Raw genomic sequence first — 23,608 nt, 5'->3', positions numbered from 1 at the left:
CTGTCGCGAGCACCGATTTGCGTTTCGGGATCACAGGTCAGCGCATCAATGATTGCCAATTCGGTTTCGTTTTGATCAATGCTTTTACTCTCATTAACAATACAAACACAAGCCCACACAAAGGATACAACTACAATTGCCAGCGCAATCCAGAAATAATGCCAGCCCATAATATCTCTAACACAATCATAAATGCTATCATGCTATAGGTGAGGGCATACGACCTGGTAGATGTAGTCTGGTTTCCGGCTTCGCAGGGTCGAGCTGCGACTTTGATGTCTCGGTAGTCAGGATCAGGTACAGTGTGTCAGCATCTCGGGCAGAGCTTCGGCAGAGCTTCAGCAGAGCTTCAGCAGAGCTTCAGCAGGTCATCTTGACGGAGTCGTCAAGCGACGTCATCTGTCTGTAGTCTTCTCCTTTTATACCTTAAATCATCTCTAATCTAATACATCCATATGTTCTATCTAAGTTAACTCCTCAACACTCTCCATTACCTCACTTCAAACTCTTAATCGGGGGTCACAGCAATCACGTGTCACAGCAAATGTCGGGGGGAGTCTCACACATGTCACAGCAAACTCTTATCTGTCTTAACACTCAGCATCCAGGCTGTCAGCTTCCAAGCTGTCAGCTGGCTGTCAAATTTCACTTGGTTTCACTTTAGTTTATTTTGCTTAATTCTGCTTTTTGTAGGGTTACAAAGTCCTATGTTTTACATGCTCAGTACAGTTTCAGAGCAACAGTACTATTTCTCTGGTACCAAAATCTGTCTTAGTCACTTTGCTCATCACTGAGACAGAATACGTGACACATACAATTTAAAGGAAGAGATTTGTTTTGGCTCATGTTCCAGTCCATGGTCAGGTGTCTGCAATGAAACAGCATGGCAGAAAGTTTCTCATATCATGGTGGCCAGGAAGCGGAGAGAGAATGGAGGATCCAGGGAAGGAGATATGCCCTTCTGGGTCAACCTTCTGTGACCTGCTTCCTCTTACCAGGCCCAGTCTCCTAACAGCAAGTCAGCTATAGCACCCGCATGGTCCAGTCATGTTCCACAAGCCCTGCCTTTAGGTACTGGAGTCTTTTTTGGTGGTGAGGGACTTCTAGATATAAGCCATAACACTCAGGAAAAAAAAAGCAAAAAGTAACAAATAGGTTTAAATAAAACTATTAAGATTCTCTGTAGTTAAGGAACAATCCACAGAGTGAAGAGACAACACACAGAATGGGAGACAGTATTACCCAATTACAGTATTTGTCTCACAGAGAATCTATATCCGGAGAAGATAGGAACTCAAAAAAGTTCATATAAAACCAAGTAATCCAGTTTAAAAGTGGGAAAATAACCTGAATAAATACTTCTCAAAAGAAAAATACACACCAGCAACAAATGTAAGAAAAAAAAGGGTGGGCTATGGGGAGGGCAGGGAGGGAGAAGGTATTGAAGGTGGCAGGCTGGGGAGATTGCACTTGTGCAGCTGGTAGACTGGCAGGAGGATATGGCCATGCAGTCATGCTCATCTGACAGCATGGAGGATTATATCTTTATCTCTAAAATGTAAAAACTTTTGCTGGGGCATGTCTTGGTATTGATGTTCTCTATGGAATCTTCTCAGTCTCTAGTCTCATTGTAATGAGTAGGATGAATATCACTGTACATAAGTGTATGCAAATCTCTGATATTTCCTCAGAATGAATGGGGAGCTCATTCTTAGCCCAGTCCCAATGAATGGACAGCAAATTTTGGATGAACGTATACGTGAGGAGATTAATCCACAGACTGAAGGACATATCAAAGAAATTGTAATCACACTTCAGATGAGGACAGAAAAAAGCAGATACTTCCCAATTTGATTTTTAAAAGGTATTAGGACAGGTAGTATTTGGAAAGGCTTTCTTAGTTTAAAAAATCTCAGGCCCTGATGCTAGATAATTTTATGCCTAAAGGTATTACAGAAGGCCATGCTTAAAGTTTGAGACTGTTTGGACAAAAATTGAGTGAGATATCTTGGTAGACGTTAATCCCTCTTTTTGTGTTTTTGTTTATTTTGCTTTGTTTTGTTTTTTGGTACCAGAGATCAAACTTGGGTCCTTGCGCTTACGAAGCAGGTGGAAGAATCACTGAGCTAAATCCCTGGCCCCTAATCCTTCTTTGATTGCTAAATTGCATTATGTTTATCAAATTGAAAGGAAGTTGTCTTATTTTGATGTTTCTCAGTGGAGGAGACTTGTTTACACATTTATCTAAAGAGGTGATTTCAAAAGATGTCAGGTTCTAGGTGGCTGAATTTCTACTTGCTTTAGATAATCTACATAGCCTGGGAATAAAATATAAGAACTTGAAACCAGAAAACGTATTCTTGGTTAAGAAGTTCACATCAAGTTAACAGATTTTGCCTTAAGAATGTATTAATATGGGGCCGGTGATTTATTTGGATCAGTGGTGCTGCACCTGCCTGGCAAGTGCAAGGTCCTGAGTTTGATTCCTGGTACCAAAAAAAAAAAAAAAAAAAAAGAAGGTATTAATCATGAAAAAAATAGCATATTCTTTTTGTAGAATTGTAGAGTATGTGATTATCTTTTGGTGAGTTAATGTTTGGAATGTTCATTGGTACACTACTTTTACCAAAAAAAAAAAAAAGATAAATAAGAACTATAATTCTTTTTGTTTGTTTTTTAAGTTTTATTGGTACATTTAAGATATACAATGTAATGACAGTCATCATTGGAAATTTACACCTCTACATAATCCATCTCAGTTCTTATTTTTTCCCCATTCCTCTGCCCTCCCTTCAACCCCTGTACACCTGTCTACAAAGACTTTGTTTCCATTTTTTTCTTTTTCTCACATTAAATCCATTCCTATCTTTCTTTTCTCTTCCCCCTCATTTTACCTTCCCAATTGCACCTTTTCTTCCTATTTCACAAATCTTAAATTTATTGTTTAGAGCCACAGTTTTGGATGCCACAGTTTCTGAATCCTGAAAACAGAGTCTTGTATGAATGCTTTCAAACAAAATTCTGAAAATTAAGGTGGAGAACAGAATGGAGTTGAAGAAGTTAGAAGGCATTAATTTTTCATCAGCAGTCTACTGGAATAAATTTATAGAAGAGAAATTCATTCATCTTTTAAACTTGCAACTAACAGGCCTGAAGATATATATTATTTTGATTCTGAGTTTATTGCAAAAACTCCCAAAGATTCGCCTGGGATTCTACCTATTGTTAATGAACATCAACTTTTTTTTGGGGGGGTAGTTTTGTTGCTATAATCTCAGGTAATGAAAGCCAAGCTATGAAGATAGTTGATGTACATTCAGTAGTTCATCAGTTACATGGGAACAATATTTAGTTTACTGATGGATATGAAGTAAAAGAAGATATTTGAATTGGTTCATGCTTTGTTTGCAAGGGATGTATATATCAAACCACAAACAAACCATTTGCATTAAAGATTATTGATAAAACCAAGAGAGACCCAACAGAAGAAATTGAAATTCTCCTTTGCTGTGGAAGGCATCCAAACATTTATTACTCTAAGGATGTATATGATGGGCAGAAGGTGTATGTAACAACAGAACTTAACAAAGGAGTGACTTTCTGGATAAAATTCTTAGAAATTTTTCTCTGAACAAGAGGCCAGTGCTGTCCTGTTTACCATAATCAAACAGTTGATTATCTTTATGTGCAAGAGGTGGTTCACAGAGACTTGAAACCAGAATCTAAATCTATCTGAGTTTGTGATTTTGGCTTTGTGAAGCAGCTCAGAATGGAAAGCAGTCTTTTCAAGACTCCTCGTTACACTGCAAATTTTATTGCACTGGAGTTTTTCAAATGCCAGGGCTATGATGCTGCTTGTGTTATATGGAGTCTTGGAGCCTGATACAGTGGTTACAGGTCACATTCCATTGGCACAAATAGGTAACAGAAAATTCTCACTCCGTTTTCCAGAATTCTCACTAGAATTCTGCACCACATCTAGTAAAAGGTGCCATGGCAGCTACATATTCTGCTTTAAACAATAACATCACCAGTTTTGGAACCTGTAGGCCACTCTACCCTTGCTCAGGGGAGAGATATTTTTTAAAATCCCCTCAACATCCTGGTGAAGAGACCCCAGTGAGAGATTTGGTACCATAGTGTAAGATGATAACACATACTCTGGTGACAGGTAGCACATATCTGAGAGACACCTGCAAGTACACACTGTCCAGGCTGTTACCTGTAATGCTCCTGCTGATTCTGTTTTTAATCTCTTCCCACTTTAAATGATTGTCAGCAAGTTGGATTTTCTTGAGGCTTCTGATGAAATGAAAATAATGAAGATATAGTCACTAAGTCAACAAGAAAAATAAACATATGAATGCCACCTAAAAATGCACTGATTAAAGTATACAATGTAGCATTATTTTTGTAGAAAAATGTCCTGTCCCTTAAATATTTTTTGTTAGTTATAGAGATGGACAGCTTATGCTAAGAATTTAGCTTAAACAATCTATTTATAGTAGCACTATATCCCTGTAACATCCAAATTTTTTTTGTATTTCTGTAAACAGTTCATACACAGTACATTTTTTATTGCTTTCATTAATATATGTCATGCCTTTTAAAACTTGGATTCTATTATTAATTGATGATTAAATCTCATTAAATGATTCACTGGATCAACAATATTGTTGAATAATCCTAAAAATGTTCAGATTGTGGAACAGCTGTTATTCAAGCTGTAACACTTTAAAAAATGTACATATCTTTCCCGTGTCTGTTTCACTGGTTTGATCATTCCTTCCTAAAGTCAGGTGTTCTGTGATACTAACTGAGAGAGCTCTTATGGTAGAGAATGTTATTGTATGTGTGTGGCATGAGATCAAGAATATACCTATGATGTTAATCTATATACTTTGCAACTCCTAAGAGTTATTCTTTTTATTAAGAAATTAGTCCTTATATTTAAAATTTTACACAGTGTCCATACTTAGTACTTGGCATATTATTTTGGATTTTGCTGATACACATTAGAGACCTTTAAATGTTTAAGAGATTGGTGAAAGAAAACTTAGCAACTGGTAATTTAAGCCCTATTGGATATTTCCTGTTTAAATTGATAGTCTGTATTAAACACTAAACTGAATGTAATAAAGGCCTCATACCTCTGTATAAACTTTCTTATTCTAGGGAGATCAAAATTATTGATTAAAAAAAGATTAGAAATCCTAAAAAATATGTATATCTCACTATATAGCTCAGATGGACCATGAAATTCTTGGAAATGAAAACATCAATAAACCAAATTTTAAAATTCACTGGCAAGCCTCATCAGCAGACAGAATCTCAAGGCTTAAAGATGAAATTAGTGAATAATATTTAGATAGAAACAATGAAAAAATGAGAAATTCTGAAAAAATGTAAGACCTCTGAAATATAATTTAAAAAACAAATATAAGAGTGTATTGAATGCAAGGTGGACTCATATGCAGTTTATAAGCATAGAAAACCAAATTCAGGGGCCAGGGATTTAGCTCAGTCATTGTGCCACCTGCCTCACAAGCGCAGGTCCAGAGTTTGATCTCTGGTACCAAAAAATAAAATAAAATAATAAAAAAATAAAGAAAACCAAATTCAGTGAAATAATAGCAGAAAAACAACCCCCCCCCTTTTTTTGAGACAGGGTCTCACTATATAGTTCAGATGGACCTTGAACTCATAGCTTCTGCCGCAGCCTTTCAAATTACAGGCATTTGCCTGAAATTACAGGCATTTACCACCACACCCAGCAGATTTCCCAGATCACTAGAAAAATTTGTTTATCCAGGTACAGAAGTTATTTAGACCTTCAAATAGATATGACTAGAAAAGAATCTTCCCACATCACATCATAAGTAAAATGTTAAGGGTACAGCACAAAAAATTCTGTTGAAAGCTGCAAGAGAAAAATGCCTAATCACTCAAACCTATAAGGTAAACCTATTTGAGTAACAGTAGATTTCTCAACACCAACTCTAAAGGCCAAGAAGAGATGGAATAATATAGTTCAAGGTATGAATGAAAATAATTGCCAATGTAAATTGGTATATTTAACAAAGCTATCCTTCAGAATTGAAGGAAAAACAAAACCTTTCAAAATAAGAAATTAAAGGAATTTATGACCATTAAGTCATCACTTAGGATATACCTAAAGAACACTCTATACAAATTAAGGGCATATTAACAAATGAGTGTAGGAAAACAATGGATCAGGCCTCATTAGATCTTCTAGCTAATCCTGACCAGAAGTTAAAACTTTTCTAGAAAAATTCCCATGGGAGATAAGTCAAGGGCAAGAATAGAAAGAGGGAAAGACCAGATAAATAAAGTCACCAAATGGCCTTGGGACCTGCACCAAGAGACCAGCGAGAGTAAGAGCTGATAGGCGGAGTGCAGAGAGAGCCACGTGCACAAAGCCAAGCTGAGGTAGCTGTTGCTCTCCATCTCCAATATAATACAGGGGAGATCTAAGGGTAGGGGGCTGATTAACTTTGGGAGAAACTCTTACACATATGTATTCACACCTATGCACTAACACACACATATTCACTCTAGGGTCACTATATTCATCATACAATTACAGAATATAATAGGTATCCACACACAACCCCTTACTAACTTTAAGCTAACCCTGAATATGGTATGCCCTTGCCAGCTAGCCACTACCCCAAAAATAAGGCTCTGAAAAGTAGGCAAGGGACAAATAAACAGACAAGGCAGAAAGAAGCTGAACATAGAGCACTGGAAGAGATGACATAGGCAGAGGTGCCCAAAAGCCAATTGGATTATAGCAAGTTCCAGGTAGAGAGAAGGGTCTCTGACCTCCTAAAAAAAGCAGTTCAGAACAAAGGGTTCATGAGTAACCACCCTTTTGGTTTCTCCTGCTTCAGTTCTTATCAGAGCAGCTATTCCTCTTTTCACCCCTTTCCGATAAAAGTTTTCTTTCCCTTAAAAGTTGTAACTTTAATGCTTTACTGATACTGAAGTTTATGATCCTGTTGAGCTGCTCACAGTGGAGCTGGGTACTTGGCCTACCCAGGGATGTGACATGAGTATTAGTATTATATCAAATACCATGAAACTAGCAAAATTTCAGGAATTAGTACACACTTTTCAGCACCAACCCTCTTAATTCTTCAATTAAGAAACACAGATTGGCAAACCAGATTAAAAACTAGGTCAGAGGATATCATGACAGTCAATTAGGGCATCACAACCACAGCGAGTGTTTCTGATTTGATGTTAAAGAAAAGCAGTTATCCTGAAGTGAGGACACACACACACACACACACACACACACAAACAAAAAAACAAAACAGATATGGGAGGATAAATGAAAAAATAAAATAATCCACTAGGACTAATATCCAGTGTTTAGCTGGTGGGAGAGGGTCATGGTACTCCACCCACCCCAGACTCAACATACTCTTGAGAAAAGACTGGCTTGAGAGAGAAGCAACATGGCCCTAAGTGCCAGCCTGGTGGGTTGAATAGATTCACAGTCACACTATCTTGCCCACTAGGTGAGGTGAAGAGAGATATTTCCAACCCAGAGACTCAACCAAGGCAAAAACATAACAGGTTAAGATTTAATTGCCGTGCACCTTCACACTCACCTTCAGGGCTGGCTAGTAGCAATCCAGTGCTTATGGGCAGTACTCCAGTGCTGGGAGCCAGCAGTGAGGAGAGAGAGAGAGAGAGAGAGAGAGAGAGAGAGAGAGACTGAGATTCCTAAACACAATGAGAATAATAAGCTGCCTATTCCTCCCACATACAATGGAAGTTCTGTAGTTGGAACATTCAGCACTCTATCTATGACTGTCAGTGAACTCCCACAGGGCAGAGGGCACCCCACCAATGCAAGAAGGAAGAACAAATTGTTTCTGTAACAGTTATGTGGAACAAAATCAGAGTGACCCAGGAACCAGTTGAGCTTTGAGGTAGAGCACTTTCCTGTTATTTCCATGGGCAAGTCAAACATCAAACATCAAATAGACATCAGCAGTGATCAGTATCAGGCTAGTAGCTTTTTGACTATATAGTAGGCAAGGAAAACCTGTGAAGGGAAGATACAAAGAAGCCCATATTTACCTTCCAAAACAATCAAAGTAGTTGAATCAGTGGAGGTCTGTGGGGGGCACGCCTGGAATTTGAAACCAAGGCAGAGAAGTTAGTAGGGAACAACAGTCCTCAAGGATTTAGGCAGGCAATTGTCTGGCCCACAGAGAAAAACTATGTGGCTAAATGAAACCAGACAGTGATACCAGTGTGGAGGGAACTGTATGGAAGCTCCAGGTTAACTCTGTAACAACAAACAGTGTTAAGGTTTTTATTCTTATGTCCATTGTTATTTTGGTAATTGCAGTTATTGTAACCTTGCTACTTTGTTGGATTTGGGCCATCCTTTTTTCCTTTTCACTCCCTGTTTTCATTTTTGTTACTCTTCTTTCTTCTGGTTCTTCTTTATTGGTATTAGTTGATCATAATAGTTAAGGCTTCAAGGATTTCCCACTTGACCTATTGTTATGGATTGTATCTAGATGCCCCCCCCAACTGCCTTATGTGGTCATAGGTAGGGAGGTTTGAAGGTGGATGGATTAGGGTGAGTGAATGTGGATTAAGGGTGCCCTACTCTGGGTATGGGTGGCACCAATCAGATTGTAGCCTGCATGGAATATAAAGGGAGAGGCAAGCTTACTTCTGCTACTGTTTGCTGCTTGTTGCTTGCTGCTCACTGCCTTCTGCTTGCCCTTCCACACCATGAACTGTTTCTCCTCTGTGATGCCTTTCTACCATGCCACCTTACCTTGGCGCCAGGTTACTATGGGCTGAAACCTCTACAAACTGTGAGCTAAATAAACCTTTCCTCGGGCTGGGGATTTAGCTTAGTGGTGTCGCTGCCTGCCTTGCAAGTGCAAGGTCCTGAGTTTGATCCCTAGTACCACCCCCCAAAAGACAAACCTTTCCTCTAAGACACATACTCCCTCTTCTAGTGTGTCCTCTTTCCTATCTTCTAACTTCTATCCTCTTAACTCTCTCCTGCCTTATTCATAGTTTTTCTCTACTCATCATCTGTGTTCCTTGCCTTCCCCATCTAATTGTATAAATATAACAGGGGGCTGTATAAGTGCATTAGAGAATAAGAACTAACCAGTACTATAAACAGTACCATTTAAAGGTATGTCAGAGTAATCCTTAAGAAAACTGGGCTTAGAGAAACCGTACAGAATACCTAGAAAAATGTTAACAGGCACCAACAATCTCATAGTCTCTCAATCTCTAAATATTTTTTCAAGGGCATACATCCTCTTGCCTACACAAGTAGTCTCCCAAACCTCCTCAATACTAGCCCTTTACCCTAGCTACCAAATAATTCCAAGGGAGTCCAAATTTCTATTTTTTTCAACCTATTGACATTTTCTCTTACCTTTCTCTTTTCCCATTGACATACCCCCTTCCCTTTATCCTTCCTCCCCACCTTCCCCATCCCACACCCCAGTGCAATACTGTCTGTAAGGGGTATTGATGAAAGACTAAAATTATCAAGACAAGTTTTAATATTTATGATTGGTATGTGCTGTGTTATAACCAGTAGAAAAATCTCTCCTTACAACACAGTGACATGGTCCAATACAGTTAAATGGAATGGGTTGAAAGGGTGGGTAGTATTACCGGACAGATAAAGCCAAGAATACATCACTGAAAATCAGAACCTAACTAAACACTAGAGACTCATATCAACAACAAACTCTCCACTCTATTTGACCTCACTCCCACATATGTGCATGTGCACATACGCATAAAGAAATGCAAAAAATCCAAGCAACAAAACACCCACAAAGACTCCAAACTCTCCCAAAGCTATTCCAAGGGAGAGAAGGGCAAACACCAGATAGCTGTGTGAGCTGTGTGAAATCATTAAAAAGGAATTATTAAAGGGGAAGAGGAAGGAGTAGGGGTACGGAAAAAGAATAAATATGAAAAAGTATAAAATGGAAAGAAAGTCTTTGAAAACAGGGAAGGGTGCAGGGGTTGAAAGGAGGGCAAGGGAATGGGGGAAAAATAAGAACCAAGATATATTATGTAAAGGTACAAATTCGCAATAAAGAATGTCAGCATATTGTATACCTAAAAATGTACCAATAAAATTAATTAATGAAAAAAAAAGAACTAAAGAAACTCAGAGAGTTCAAAGAGGACATAATCCCAAAAATAGTGGAATTAAAATACAAAATGACCAATGTGGATATGGAAGAAACAAATACAAAATTCAAGAGCTGACTGAATGGTTCAAAACATGAATGACAAGTTTCCCCCCCCAAAAAATCTGAAAGATAAAAGAATTCTGCAGATTTCAGAGATAGCAAAGTTGACCATTGCATGGACTGGGGATCTAGCTCAGTGGTTCCCTTGCCTGCCTTGCAAAATTGACCATTGTGAGAAGCTATGTCTGGAGAACAAAATGAAAATTCAAGAAAATTTACTCAGATAAACCATAAAAAGGATAAGAGAACAAGAAAATTTTATTTAACAGCCATTAGATGATGCTAAAAAGACTTACTTAAGAATACTTGGAAATAGAAATCAAAAGATAGCACAAATGGAATTTTAAAAATCTGTATACAAAAATCACAGCAGAAAAGTTTCCAAGTATGAGTAAAGAATGAAAAGTTTAAGTACATGACTAACTTTAGAGGTGCACTGGTTTGATTGTCCAGGTTTGGGGTGGATAAGTATAAGGTTTATCTTGAAATCTTAAATAGACAATACTATGTTGTATCCCAAGAAGGTGGGATACATTTTTATTTCTAAAGCTCAAGAAGAGCATCACTTGCTCATTGTAAAGGCCCAATGCGCAAGAAAACATGGCTTTGAGGGTGTAATGAGTCTTGCTTTTTTTTTAGAACCTCCTGTGTAATTGCTATGAAAAAAGAAGCTTTCTGTGGGACATCAGAATCTCAGATATCCAAGCAAACACAGAACCTTAAAAGCTGTCAGAGAAAAGCAGAGAAAAAAACAAAACAAAACACCAAAAAGCATCAAAGAAAATAAATGCATCAGGATTACAACAGACTTTTCAACACAAACTTCAAAGGCCAGGAAAGCTTGGAGTGAAGTGTTTCAACCCCTAAAAGAAAAAATTTTCAGCCCAAATAAATATATCCTAAAAAACTATCTGTCAAAATTCATGGAGAAATAAGGACATTCCACAACAAGACTATCTAAGAGATACCTGAACACTGATCCAGAACTCCCAGAAGTACTGAGAAATATCCTTTATAGAAGCAATGAAGCCAACAAAGCCAAAAAGTCAGATGGAATGAATACACCAAATAAAGCAAGTAGTTAAACAAAAAAGGAAAAATTAAAAGATTAGAAAACCTATACAATGACAGGAATAAGCCAATAACTTTCAGTAATAACTCAGTATGAATGTCCTCAACTCACAAACTTCAAAGACATGGATTTGCAAACTGGATCAAAAAACAGAATTTAACTCTCTGTTGCCTTTAAGAAATTCATCTAATGCAAAAAGAAATTCAGGTTTAAAAATTAAATGGTGGAAAAAATACTCCATATATGAGGACCAAAAGCAAGCAAGAGTAGCACTTTTATTCTCAGATGAAGTAAACTTCAAACAGAAATTGACCAGAAGAGGAAAAAAAATTTCACTATATATTAGTTAAGGGACCAATTCAACAAGAAGAGATAACAATTATGAATGTTTATGTACCAACCATTGGGGGCACCTAGTTCATAAAACAAACACTGCTGGAAAAAAAAAGATCAAATGAAAACCAATATAATCATGCCAGGGGACCTTAGTGCCCCACATTCACAGAGTGACAGATCAACTAAACAAAAAATTAACAGAAATATCAGAGTCAAACCACATCTTAGAATAAATGGAATTAATAGATATCTATAAAATATTCTATCCTAATACAGTAGAATACACATTCTACTCAGCAGCACATAGAACTTTCTCCAAAATAGACCACACACCAGTCCATAGAACCTGGTTATATAAGTAAAAAAGAATAAATATATCATATTTTATTAGATCATAGCACAATGAAACTAGAAATGAATTGCAGAAGAAAAAGCTCATAAATTTCATTGACAACTGAATGTTAAATACCTCAGTCTTGGGGCTGGGGATTTAACTCAGTGGTGCCACTGCCTGCCTCACAAGCGCAAGATCCTGAGTTCAATCCCTGGTACCAAAACAGCAACAACAAAAACCAAAAATAAACCAAACTCAATCTTGAACACTCAGTTGGTCACACAAGAAATCAAAGAAGAAATTAAATAATTCCTTGAATCAGGTGGTAATGTCAATACAATATACCAAAACCTAAGAGGAATGCTTATATTAGAAAAACTTACCTTGTTGAAATAAACAACCTAGTGATACACCTCAAGAAACTAGAAGAAGGTAAAGAACCCAAACCCAAACCTAGTACAAGCAAGGAAATCATAAAGACTAGAATATAAATTAATAAAATTAAAACAAAATAAGAATCGATGAATTAAAGTGCTGTTTCTTTGATAGAATAAATAAAATAGACACACCCTTACCCAAGCTTACCAAAAGAAGACTCACATCAATAATACTAGAAATGAAAAGGCGAAATCACAATGAACACTACCCAAATCCAGCAAATACTATGAAAAAATTGTACTCCAACAAATTGGTGAATCCTGAAAAAAATGGACAAATTCCTAGACATATATGAATTACCAAAAGTGAACTATGAAGACTCAAACCTACCGAACAATTAACAGGAAATGAAATTGAGGCAATTAAAAAAAGCCCAAGCTGAGAAAAGACCAAGACCTGATGAATTCACTGCTGAATTCTACAACACCTTCAGAGAGGATATAACACTAGTATTTCTCAAACTCCTTAATAAAATTTAAAGGAGTACATCCAAAATCATTTCTGGAAGCTAGCATTACCCAGATTTTCAGAATGACAGATTTTCCAACTAACAAAGAAAACTACAGGCCAATCCTTCCAATGATCATAGATAGAAAATACGCCAAGAAGATAAAGGCAAGAAGAATGTACAACTTATCAAAAAGATCAGTACCATGACCAAGTAGGCTTCATCCCAGGATGTAAAGATGGTTCAACATATGCAAATCATGTACACAGGTGCAAGAAGAAAAAAAATCACATGATCATCTTAATAGCTGTAGAAAAAGCTTCCAACAAAATCCAACATCTATTCGTGATAAAAACTTTTTAGGGCTGAGGATTTAGCCTGCCTTGCAAGTGCAAGGTCCTGAGTTTGATCCCTGGCACTGAAAAAAAAAAAAAACAACTTAAAAATAGTTTTAGAAGGGCCCTATCTCAATATAATAAAAGCTATTCATAAGAAACATACTGCCAACATTATATTAAATAGGTAAAAACTGAAAATTTCTCTATAAAATCAGGAAGAAGACAAATGTTCACTGTCACCACTCCTGTTTAGTATAGTACTCAAAACATTAGCCATAGCAATCAGCTAAGAGAAAGAAATAAAAAGGATATGTGTGTAGAAAAGGAAGAAGTAAAATAATCACTATTTACAGAGATATGATCCTTTACATAAAAGACACAAAAGACTCCTAGAATTAATTACCAAATTCAGAAATGTAGCAGGATACAAAATCAGCATAAAAATGAATAGCATTTCTGTACACCAATAATGAACCCACCTAAAATAAATTATGAAAACAATACAAGTCTCAATATAAACAAATTAAATACTTAGGAATTAAACTAACCAAGGAAGTGAAGGACCTTTAAAATGAGATCTATAGCAATCTGCAAAAAAAAAGATCAAAGACATCAGAAAATGGAAAGACAGCCCCATCCTAGATGGGGTGAACCAACATTTTCAAAATGGACATTCTCCTAAAACTAATATATAAATTTAATGCGATCCCAATGACAGTACCAACAACACTAAACGCAGGTAGCAAAAGTTTCTTTGGACTGAAAAGAGATCCAGGATAGCAAATGCAATTCTTTTTTTTAAAAAATCTTTATTAAGCTTATTGGTACAATTTAGGTATATAATACAGTTACATTCATCATTGGGATCTTGTACCTTTACAAGACTTATCTTGATTCTTATTTTTCCCCATTCCCCCTGCCTCCCACCACCCGCTCCACCCTTCCCTGTTTGCAAAGACATTGTCTCCATATTTTTACTTTTCTCATATTTTTTCTTTTCCCTTTTTCCCTTCCCCCACCCCTCCCATTTTCTCTACTCTTTTAGACCTTTTCTTCCTATTATACAACATCAATTATACATTTTGATCCTTATTTGCACTTTTAGTTTTTCATACCAGAGAAACTGTTCCGTATTTACACGTGTGTCTTATTAATTTCACTTAAGTGTATGGCCTCAATGTGCATCCAATTAGCTATAAATGTCTCTAGTTTCTCATTCTTTATGGCTAAGTAGTACCCCATTTTATTTTTTAAAAAAAAATCTTCTTTATTCAGTCTCCAGCTGATGGGCAGTTGGGCTGACTCCAAATTTTAGCTATTACACACTGTACTGCTATAAACATGGGTGAGCATATATCGCTATGGTATGATTCTTTTAATTCTTTTGGGAAGATACCCAAAGCAGGAAGGCTGGGATATATCTCAGAGGTGCCATACCTGCCTGGCAAGCCCAAGGTCCTGAATTCAATCCCTGGTACCCCCCCCCAAAAAGGCAGGAGGTACCACAATTTCAGATTTCAAGTCATATTACAGTGATTTAAAAAAAGCATGATACTGGTATAAAAACAGATATGTACATCAATGGAACAGAATAGAAGATGCAGAAACAACCCCAGGAATATTGAGCCATTTGCTATTTGACAAAGTAGCCAAAAATGCTGGAGGAGAGAGCCTCTTTAGCAAATTGGGGCTGGGAAAACTGGCTATCTGCATGCAGAAGATTGAAACTAGACCCATATGTCTCACCATATACTAAACTAAAATTTTAAAAATGGATCAAAGATTTAAATATTAAAACAGAAACACAGCCTTCTAGAAGATAAAATAGGTAAAATTCTTGAAGACATAGGCATAGACAAAGATATTCTGTACAGAACTCCAATTGTATAAGAAAAAACATCAAGAATCAACAAATGAGATCATATCAAGTTTAAAAGCTTGCACACAAAGGAAACAACCCACAAAGTGAGGATACAAACTGCAGAATAGGAAACAATTTTTTACCAGCTATTCTCTGGAGTATTATATTTAGACTATAAAAAGAACTCAAGAAAATTAGACTACCCAGAATAAAAGACCCAAAGAAAAATGGGCAACTAAAGTGAATAGACACTTCCCAAAAGAATGGTCAATAAATACATGAAAAAATACTCAACATCACTGGCCACTACAGAAATGCAAATTTAAACAACACTGAGGTTCCATCAACTCCAGAAAGAATGGCAATCATTAAGAAATCAAATAATAACAAATGCTTGCATGTCTGTAGGGAAAAAGGAACTCTTCTCCATTGTTAGTGGGAATATCAGCTAGTACAATGAGCTTTCTGAAAGCTTGAGCCTAATAAACCTCTTCTGGTAGGTGTCGGGTACTTTGTCCTGGTGATTGGAAAAACATCACCGATCATTCTAGAGATGCAAATGCAAACAACACTGAGATTCCACCTCACCCCAGAAAGGATGGCTGCTATAATGTTATTGATTGAAATCAATCAATAACAAATGCTGGTGGGATTTTGGGGAGAAAGGAACCCTTCTTAATTGTTGGTGGGAGTGCAGACTGGTGCAACCACTGTTGAAATCAATATGGAGATACCTCAAACAACTAGGATTAGAAGTCCCATTTGACCCAGCTATTCCTCTACTGGGTATCTTCCCAAAAGAAATAAAAGAATCATATCACAGTGTTATATGTGCACTTATGTTTATAATGGCACAGTTTGTAATAGTTAAAACTTGGAAAAAGCCCAATTGCCCATCAACTGGAGACTAGATAAAGAAGATGTGGTTTAAATATATATATAAAATGGAGTACTACACAGCCAAAAAGGAGAAACAAGAGACATTTATAGCTAAGTGGATGCACATTGAGGTGATATTCTTAAATGGAATAAATAGGACACGTGTAAATACCAAATAGTTTCTCTAGTATGAAAGACTAAAAGGGTAAATAAGGATGAAAATGTATAATTGATACTGTGAAATAGGAAGAAAATGTCTAAAGGAGTAGGGGAAGTGGGAGGAGTAGGGGAAAGGAAAGAAGGGAAAAGGAAAAACATGGAAACAAAGTCGTTGTACTACACTTGATCTTAGCCAAAAAGCCAAGAAGTGATGTTTTTTTGTACCAGAGATCAAACTTGGGACCTTGCACTTGTGAGGCAGGTGGCAGAACCACTGAGCTAAATCCCTGGCCCCAAAGTCTTTGTAAATAGGGAAGGGTGGAGGTAGGGGAAGTAGGGCATGGGAATGGGGAAAAAAGAAGAACCAAGTTACATTATGTAAAGGTACAAGATCCTAATGATGAATGTAACTGTATGCTATACCTAAAATGTACCAATAAACTCAGTGGGGGGAAAAAAGAATTGATAGTACCAAAAAGACAAAAGGTAACGTGTTAATAAGGATATGGATAAAAAGAAAAACTGTTGCACACTGTTTGTGAAAATTAAATTATTTCAGTCTTAATGGATGATAATATGGAGGCTTCTAGGGCCAGGGATTTAGCTCAGTGGTTCCGCTGCCAGCCTCACAAGCACAAGGTTCCGAGTTCCATCCCTGGTACCAAAAAGCAAGCAAAAAAACAATCAAAAAAAGGAGGCTTCCAAAAATTGAATATAAAGCAACTATCTGGTCTGCAGTCCCACTTATGGATATATATCAAAAGAAAATGAAATCAATATGTCCAAGAAATATCTGCATTCCCACTTTCATTGCAGTTTCACTCATAATATATAATCAACTTAAGTGTACACCAATTATTGAGTGAATAAAAATGTGTTACATATAAACAAACAGCAACAACAAATCCTCATTAAGATGCTTACAAGCTTAATCCAACAGTATGTCAAAAAATCATGTACTATAACCAATATTGTTTTTGTTTTTTCTTTTGTTTTGTTACCAGGGATTAAACTCAGGGCCTTGCACTTGCAAGGCAAGCAGTGGAACCACTGAGCTAAATCCTCGGCCCAATAGGATTCTTTTTTTTTTTGTACCAAGGATCGAACTTGGGACCTTCCACTTGTGAGGCAGGTGGCAGAACCATTGAGCTAAATCCCTCACCCTAACCAACGTTTTAATTCCAGGCATGCAAGAATGGTTCATTATATGTAAAGCAATAAATGTAATATACCGCACAAATAGAATGAAGGATAACACCACACGGTCACCCCAAAAGATGTAGAAAAAACCTTCAACAAAATCCCAAATTGCTTCATAATAAAAAACCCAGAAGCTACTAAGTATAGAGAGAACTTACCTCTCTATATTTAATGCTGTATATGAGACAAATTCACAGCTAGCATCATACTGAATGGGGTAAAACTGAAAGTGTTTATTTCCTTAAAGATCAGGAATGAGACAAGAATGTCTACTTTAAAATATAGTGCTTGAAGTTAAAACCAGAGCAATTAGACAGAATAAAGAAGTAAGGAGGGTATAAACAGGAAAAGAAGGCAAATTATCCCTATTTGCAGATGAGATGGTCTTTACCTAGAATACCCTAAAAGCTCTACCTGAAGACTTTCAGGTGTGGTAAACAACTTAAGTAAATAATGTGAAATAGGAAGAAAAGGTGTAGGGGAAGTGGGAAGAGTAGGGAAAGGAAATAAGGGAAAAGAAAAAATATGAGAAAAGGGAAAAATGGAAACAAAGTCTTTGTAAATAGGGGATGGTGGAGGGGGTGAAGGGACGGCAGGGGTATGGGGAAGAAATGAGAACCAAGATCCATCATGTAAAGGTATAAGATCCCAATGATGAACATACCTAAAAAGTACCAATAAACTCAGTGGAAAAAAAATTCAGCAAAGTGGCAGTATACAAAATCAACACAAAAATTAATAGCTTTTCGACATACCAATAAGGAAGCTGTTGAGAAAGAAATTAAGAAAATAATTCCATTCACAATAACTTTAAAGCATAGAGTACCAAGGAATTGAACTATCCAGGGAGGTGAAAAACCTGTACAATAAAAATTACAGGAAACTGAATAAAGAAATTGAAGACAACCACCATGCATGCTTATGGATCAGCAGAAGATGGAAACAGTTACCATGCTCATGGATTGGCAGAAAAATAATAGTGTTAAAATGGTCATATTACCAAAAATGTTCTACAGAGGCAATGCAATCCTTATCAAGATACCAACAACATCCTACTAAAAACTAGAAAAACAATCCTAAAATTCAAATGGAAAAATAAGAAACCTAAAAAAAAAAAAGAGCCAACGCAATCATGAGCAAAAATAACAGTATTAAGGCAACCCATTTGAGACCTTTCCTGTCTCTCAGGAGATATTCCTATTCCTATTTCCCATTCCTCTTCCCCAATACATTTTCCTACTTAAAGAAAACCAGCAGTATTGTGGTATTACAATTCCTGATTTCAAATTATACTACAAAGTCATAGTAACAAAAAGCACAGTATGGTACAAAAATAGATGCATAAACCAATGGAATATAATAGAGGACACAGAAATAAACCCACATAACTCCAGTATCTGATTCTTGACAAGGGGTCCAAAAGCATATATTGGAGAAAAAGACCGCTGTTAACTGGATATCCATATGTAGAAGGTTGAAACTAAAACCTTATTTACCACCTGATTCAAAAATCAGTTCAAAATGGATCAAAGACCTATGTAATAAGACCTGGCACTTTAACATTCTTAGAGGAAAACATAGGGTAAGTAATCATAGTCCTAGCCACTGGCAAAGACTTCTTGATTGGTCCACAAAAACACATGAAGTAACAGCAATAATTAACAAAGGAGATTGCAACAAACTGAAAACCTTCTGCACATTGAAGGATTGAAGGAAACAATCAAATGAGTCAAGAGACAGCCTACAGAATGAGAGAACATCCTTGTCAGCTACTTTGGAGGAAATCTTTGCCAGGACTTTTATCTACAGTATATAATGAACTAAGAAAATGTAAAACCAGGGAAAAAGGAACTCTTCTACACTGTTGGTAAGTTTCAGATTGTGCTATGATTTTCTAAAGTAAATGATAAAATAACTTATTTAATTATGAAAATGTAAGTATATAATGAACTTGCATTTAAGTTTTAGTAAAATTATAGCTAGATCAATTAGACATTTTTGAAATATTAAAATCTTATCTAGCTAAAAAAACTAACAAATGTTGGAAAGGATGTGGAGAAAAGAACTCTCAGGCTATCAGTGTGAATGTAAATTAGTACAGCCATATCGATATAATATGTAGGCTCTTAAAAAAAAACTGGAAATACAGGCTGGGGATTTGGCTCAAGTGGTTCTACTGCCTGCCTTGCAAGTGCAAGGGCCCGAGTTTGATGCCGGGTACCAAAACAAACAAACAACTAGAAATAGATCTACCAGATGATCCAGCCATCCCACTTCTTAGTATATGTCCAAAGGAAATTAAATCAGCATACCAAAGAGACGTATGTGTACTCGTTTATTGTGACACTATAGTGTTCACAAGCTAAAGTGTGCAGTCAACCTAGGTGCCCATCAACAGATGAATGGAGAAAGAAACTGCTGTATACTACACAGTGCGATATTATTCATCCATAAAGAGGAATGAACTACTGTCATCTGAAACACAATGGATGGAACTGAAAAATGCCAGACAGAGAAAAACAATATGCCATATTCTCTCTCGTACGTTGAAGCTAAAAAATTTTGACCTCAAGGTTGAACTGTGATTATTATTTGTTATGACTTAAATCTAGATGTTCCCCAAAATCCTCATGTGCTCATAGGTGAGGGTTTTGGGAGGTGACTGGCTCGTGGGTGTGTGACACTGGATCGTGGGTTGTGATAACTGAATTAGCCCACTGATCAGTTTAGCATCATTTAGGTATTGATAATGGGAAGACTCACCTTTAAGTGTGGCTGGCACCAACCAATAGGCTTTTAACTTGAATGGGATAGAGGGAAAGAAAGAAGGCTGATGCTTCTTGCTTCCTCCTGCCTGCCATACATAAACTGTTTCTTCTCTGCCATTTCCCTCTGCCATGCTATCTTGCATTGGAGCCCGCCAACTATGGACTGAAACCTCTACAAACTGTGAGCTAAATTAAACCCTTTCTCCTTTAACTTGTGGGTGCCAGGTGGTTTTTTTTGCAACAACAAGAAAAGTGAGTAAGACACTATAGCTTTGGAAAGATGCAAGTGGATAAAGACAGATTGGATTTGATTAGTATGTGCTGTATGCATATGTTGAAATATCACAGTGAAACTCATTACATATACTTTATTAAATAAGTTAGTTAAAAATAAAGTGCTAAGATGAAAGCAGTTATGGAAAAGAAGAAAAAGATATAGGACATATAATAAACAGAAAAACGGCAGAAGTAGTTACTTCCCTCTTAATAATTATTCAGAATGTCAGTAGATTAAGCTGTCACAGTAAAAGAGACTTTAGCAGAGGGGTGAGAAAGCATGCTCCATCTGTATCCATCCATGAGTAGGTCTCTTTAGATTTATAAATGTGAATAGGATAAAATGGAAAGAATGGAAAAAGCAATTCATTCCAAGCAAAGATATGAGGTAGCTATACTAATAGCAAACAAAATATACTAATTCAAAATTTGCCCCGAGACAATTAAAATGTTGTGTATTGATAAAAGGATCAGTTCGTCCAGAAAATATAACTGATACAAACCTGTACCTAACAGTCACTTATCGATAAAATCCCAAAGTATAGGAAATAAATTTCTGAACTGAAAGGAGAAGTAGTTTAAAAAAAAAAGGTGAAGGCATCCAGTCTCCTTTTACATCATGTACAAAACAGTAGAATGTAACATCAATACATAAAAACACTTGAAAAGTGCTATAAACCAGCCTAAAAGATATACAAGGTGTGATTAAAAAATACAAATTAAAAAAATTTAATTTTACTGATACATTTTATATATACACAGTGTAACATTAACATATGTAATTTATACATGTATGTGATATATCTTAATTCTTCTATTTCTCCCCTTGCCCTTCCCTCCCTTCAACCCCTTTTCTCCTTATTTATAAAAGCTTTGTTTCCATTTTTATTTCTATTCTCTTTTTTCCTTTTCCCTTCTTTCCTCCCCTCCCTTTTTAGTTCTCCTTCTCATTTGAATATTTTCTTCCTATTTCACAATATCTATTGTACGCTTTAGTCCTTATTTAGTCCTTTTGATTTCTCAGAGGCACAATGCAATATTTAAGCATATATGTCTGACTTATTTCACTTAAGAGTATCGTCTTAAGGGGCATCCATTTACCTAGAAATTCTCAAGTTTATCTTTTTTATGGCAGAGTAGTACTCCATTGTAGTAAAAGACCACATCTTTTTCATTCATTCATTAGTTGATAGGCATTTGGGCTGTTCAAATATTTAGTTATTACAAATTGTGTTCCTACAAATACAGGTGTACATATATTACTGTGATATGATGCTTTTAATTCTTTTGGGAAGATACCAAGAAGGAGAATAGATGGGTTGAATGGAACCTCAACTTTTAGGTTTTTTTTGAGGAATCTCCACACTGATTTCTACAGTGGTTGCACCAGTCTACACTTGCCCCAACAATGGAGAAGGGTTCATTTTTCCCCCACAACCCCACTATCATGAGTGTTGAAATTTTAAAATTTTATTATATTAAACGGTACATTGTGTAAGTCTCCCTAGAACATCCCCTCTCACTTAAAACACACTTATCCCTTCATTCTTGCCACTTTCTGAAAGAACTCAGGAAATCCTTTCACGAGTGTTTGTAGTTATGATACTGTGGCTGTCTCAGTGTCCTGAAATGATTCAAAACATTTACCTTTCATGGCAGTTTTGACTTTTGAGAAAAGCCAGAAGTTGCACAGGTCTGGCACTGTAAGGTGAATGAGGGCACACCTGCCTTCGCATTGGATGGTACTTGGCAGTAGCATTCACTATGTTTTTATCACATTCCATAAAGTCACTCATGAAGTAGTGTATTTTAAGGGGAATTTATAGAAACTTTTCTTTTACTATAGTAAGTCTTTTAGAAAATTTAAACATTTGTGCCTCGTACAGAATATTCCACCCAGACAGTAAGCTGAACATTTTTCTCAAGTGCACATAAAGTATTCTTCAGGATAGACTACATGTCAGACAAAAAACAAGTTCAGTATATTTATAAAATTGTACAGAGTACTTTCCACAACTACAATGGAATAAAACTAGCTAGCAATAACAAAAAATTGTAAAATTCATAAATAAGTGGAATGAACATGCTGTCACTCAGTGGTTCAAAGAGGAAAACACAAGTTAAATTAGAAAACCCTTTATAATTGGTTAGATTGTTTAGGGTTCTCTAGAGAAGCAGAATTAATATAAAGTATATGTATAATTATACAAGATTAGAAGCTGAAGAGTTACAATGGCCTCTGTGTAATTAGAAGAATCCAAAATGGTCCTCTGTGTGCTGGGTAGTTGGAGAATCCAATAGGAGTTGAAGGTGAAGACTCGAAAGCTCACTGTAGAGTCACCAATGTATGTTGGAAGGCCAAAGAGTCTGCACTAGAAGGCTGAAGAAACTGAAGACCAACGTCCAAAGGCAATGGCAAAAACTGCAGCTCCTCCAAAAAGGGAACACTTCTTTCCTTTTTTCTTATTTATTTCATTCAGACTATAAGCCTATTAGTTGGTTCTGCCCAGAAGTCAGCTGAGTCTTCATTCCTCAGTTTTCTAGCCTAAGTCAGCCATCCACAAACACAGTTAGAACTTTAATAATAATTTGTTAGGTGATTCCCATTCAGATCAAATGAACATGTCACAATTAATGATCACACTGATTAAATGAGAATGTCATATACTAAAACCTCATGGAATGCAGTGAATGAGTTCTCAGAAGGAAATTTATAGCTATAAGACCTACATTAACAAAGAAAGATCTCAAACTAGTAACCAAATTTTTACATCTCAGAGACATTAAAACAAACTGAGTCCAAAGCTGGAAGAAAGAAAAAAAAAAAAAAGATGACAGAAAAGAAGACTAGAAAAGATTAATACTAGTTTTATTTCTTCATTTTCCATATTTTATTTCTTCTTCTTGCCTTAATTACTCTGTCAGAACTTTCAGGAAAAGCTTTCCTTACAAATAGAAGTGGTTATGAATTGAATGCAAGAGTGGAATAGACTAGAAGACTAGAATAATTTCCAGGTTGTTTTCCTAAAGCCAAAATTGTTATCATCATCTCCTCTTCCATTGGATGAAATAAGATATCGAAGTTAGCCACCTTCTGCCATGAAAATGAAGACAACATTCTTTGAGATGTAAAAACAGTATTCTGGGAAATGGAGGAACAAAAAGGTAGAAGGAACCAGGGGACTCTGAGAGGCCTTGAGTTGCTGAGCC

At 36.4% G+C, this 23,608-nt stretch overlaps 1 protein-coding gene and 1 pseudogene across 1 annotated transcript in view; one reads left to right on the top strand and one right to left on the bottom strand.

Moving 5' to 3' along the window:
- The window catches only part of LOC104867177, a 20,170-nt pseudogene extending 16,145 nt beyond the window's left edge, over positions 1-4,025 (top strand).
- Positions 1-7,719, bottom strand: part of LOC109118280 (WAP four-disulfide core domain protein 15A-like) — a 32,286-nt gene extending 24,567 nt beyond the window's left edge. The window contains exons 1-2 of the mRNA XM_033767071.1: positions 7,641-7,719; positions 4,223-4,302 (exon numbers count right to left, since the gene is read on the bottom strand). The gene's annotated coding sequence lies outside the window, so the exon portion shown is untranslated. The remainder of the gene's footprint in view (positions 1-4,222; positions 4,303-7,640) is intronic.
- Between the last annotated feature and the right edge of the window lie 15,889 nt (positions 7,720-23,608).

The sequence above is a fragment of the Fukomys damarensis genome, unplaced genomic scaffold, assembly GCF_012274545.1.
Source record: "Fukomys damarensis isolate Sample0158 unplaced genomic scaffold, DMR_v1.0_HiC HiC_scaffold_22, whole genome shotgun sequence".
NCBI lineage: Eukaryota > Metazoa > Chordata > Mammalia > Rodentia > Bathyergidae > Fukomys > Fukomys damarensis.
This window is presented reverse-complemented; position numbering and strand designations above follow the sequence as displayed.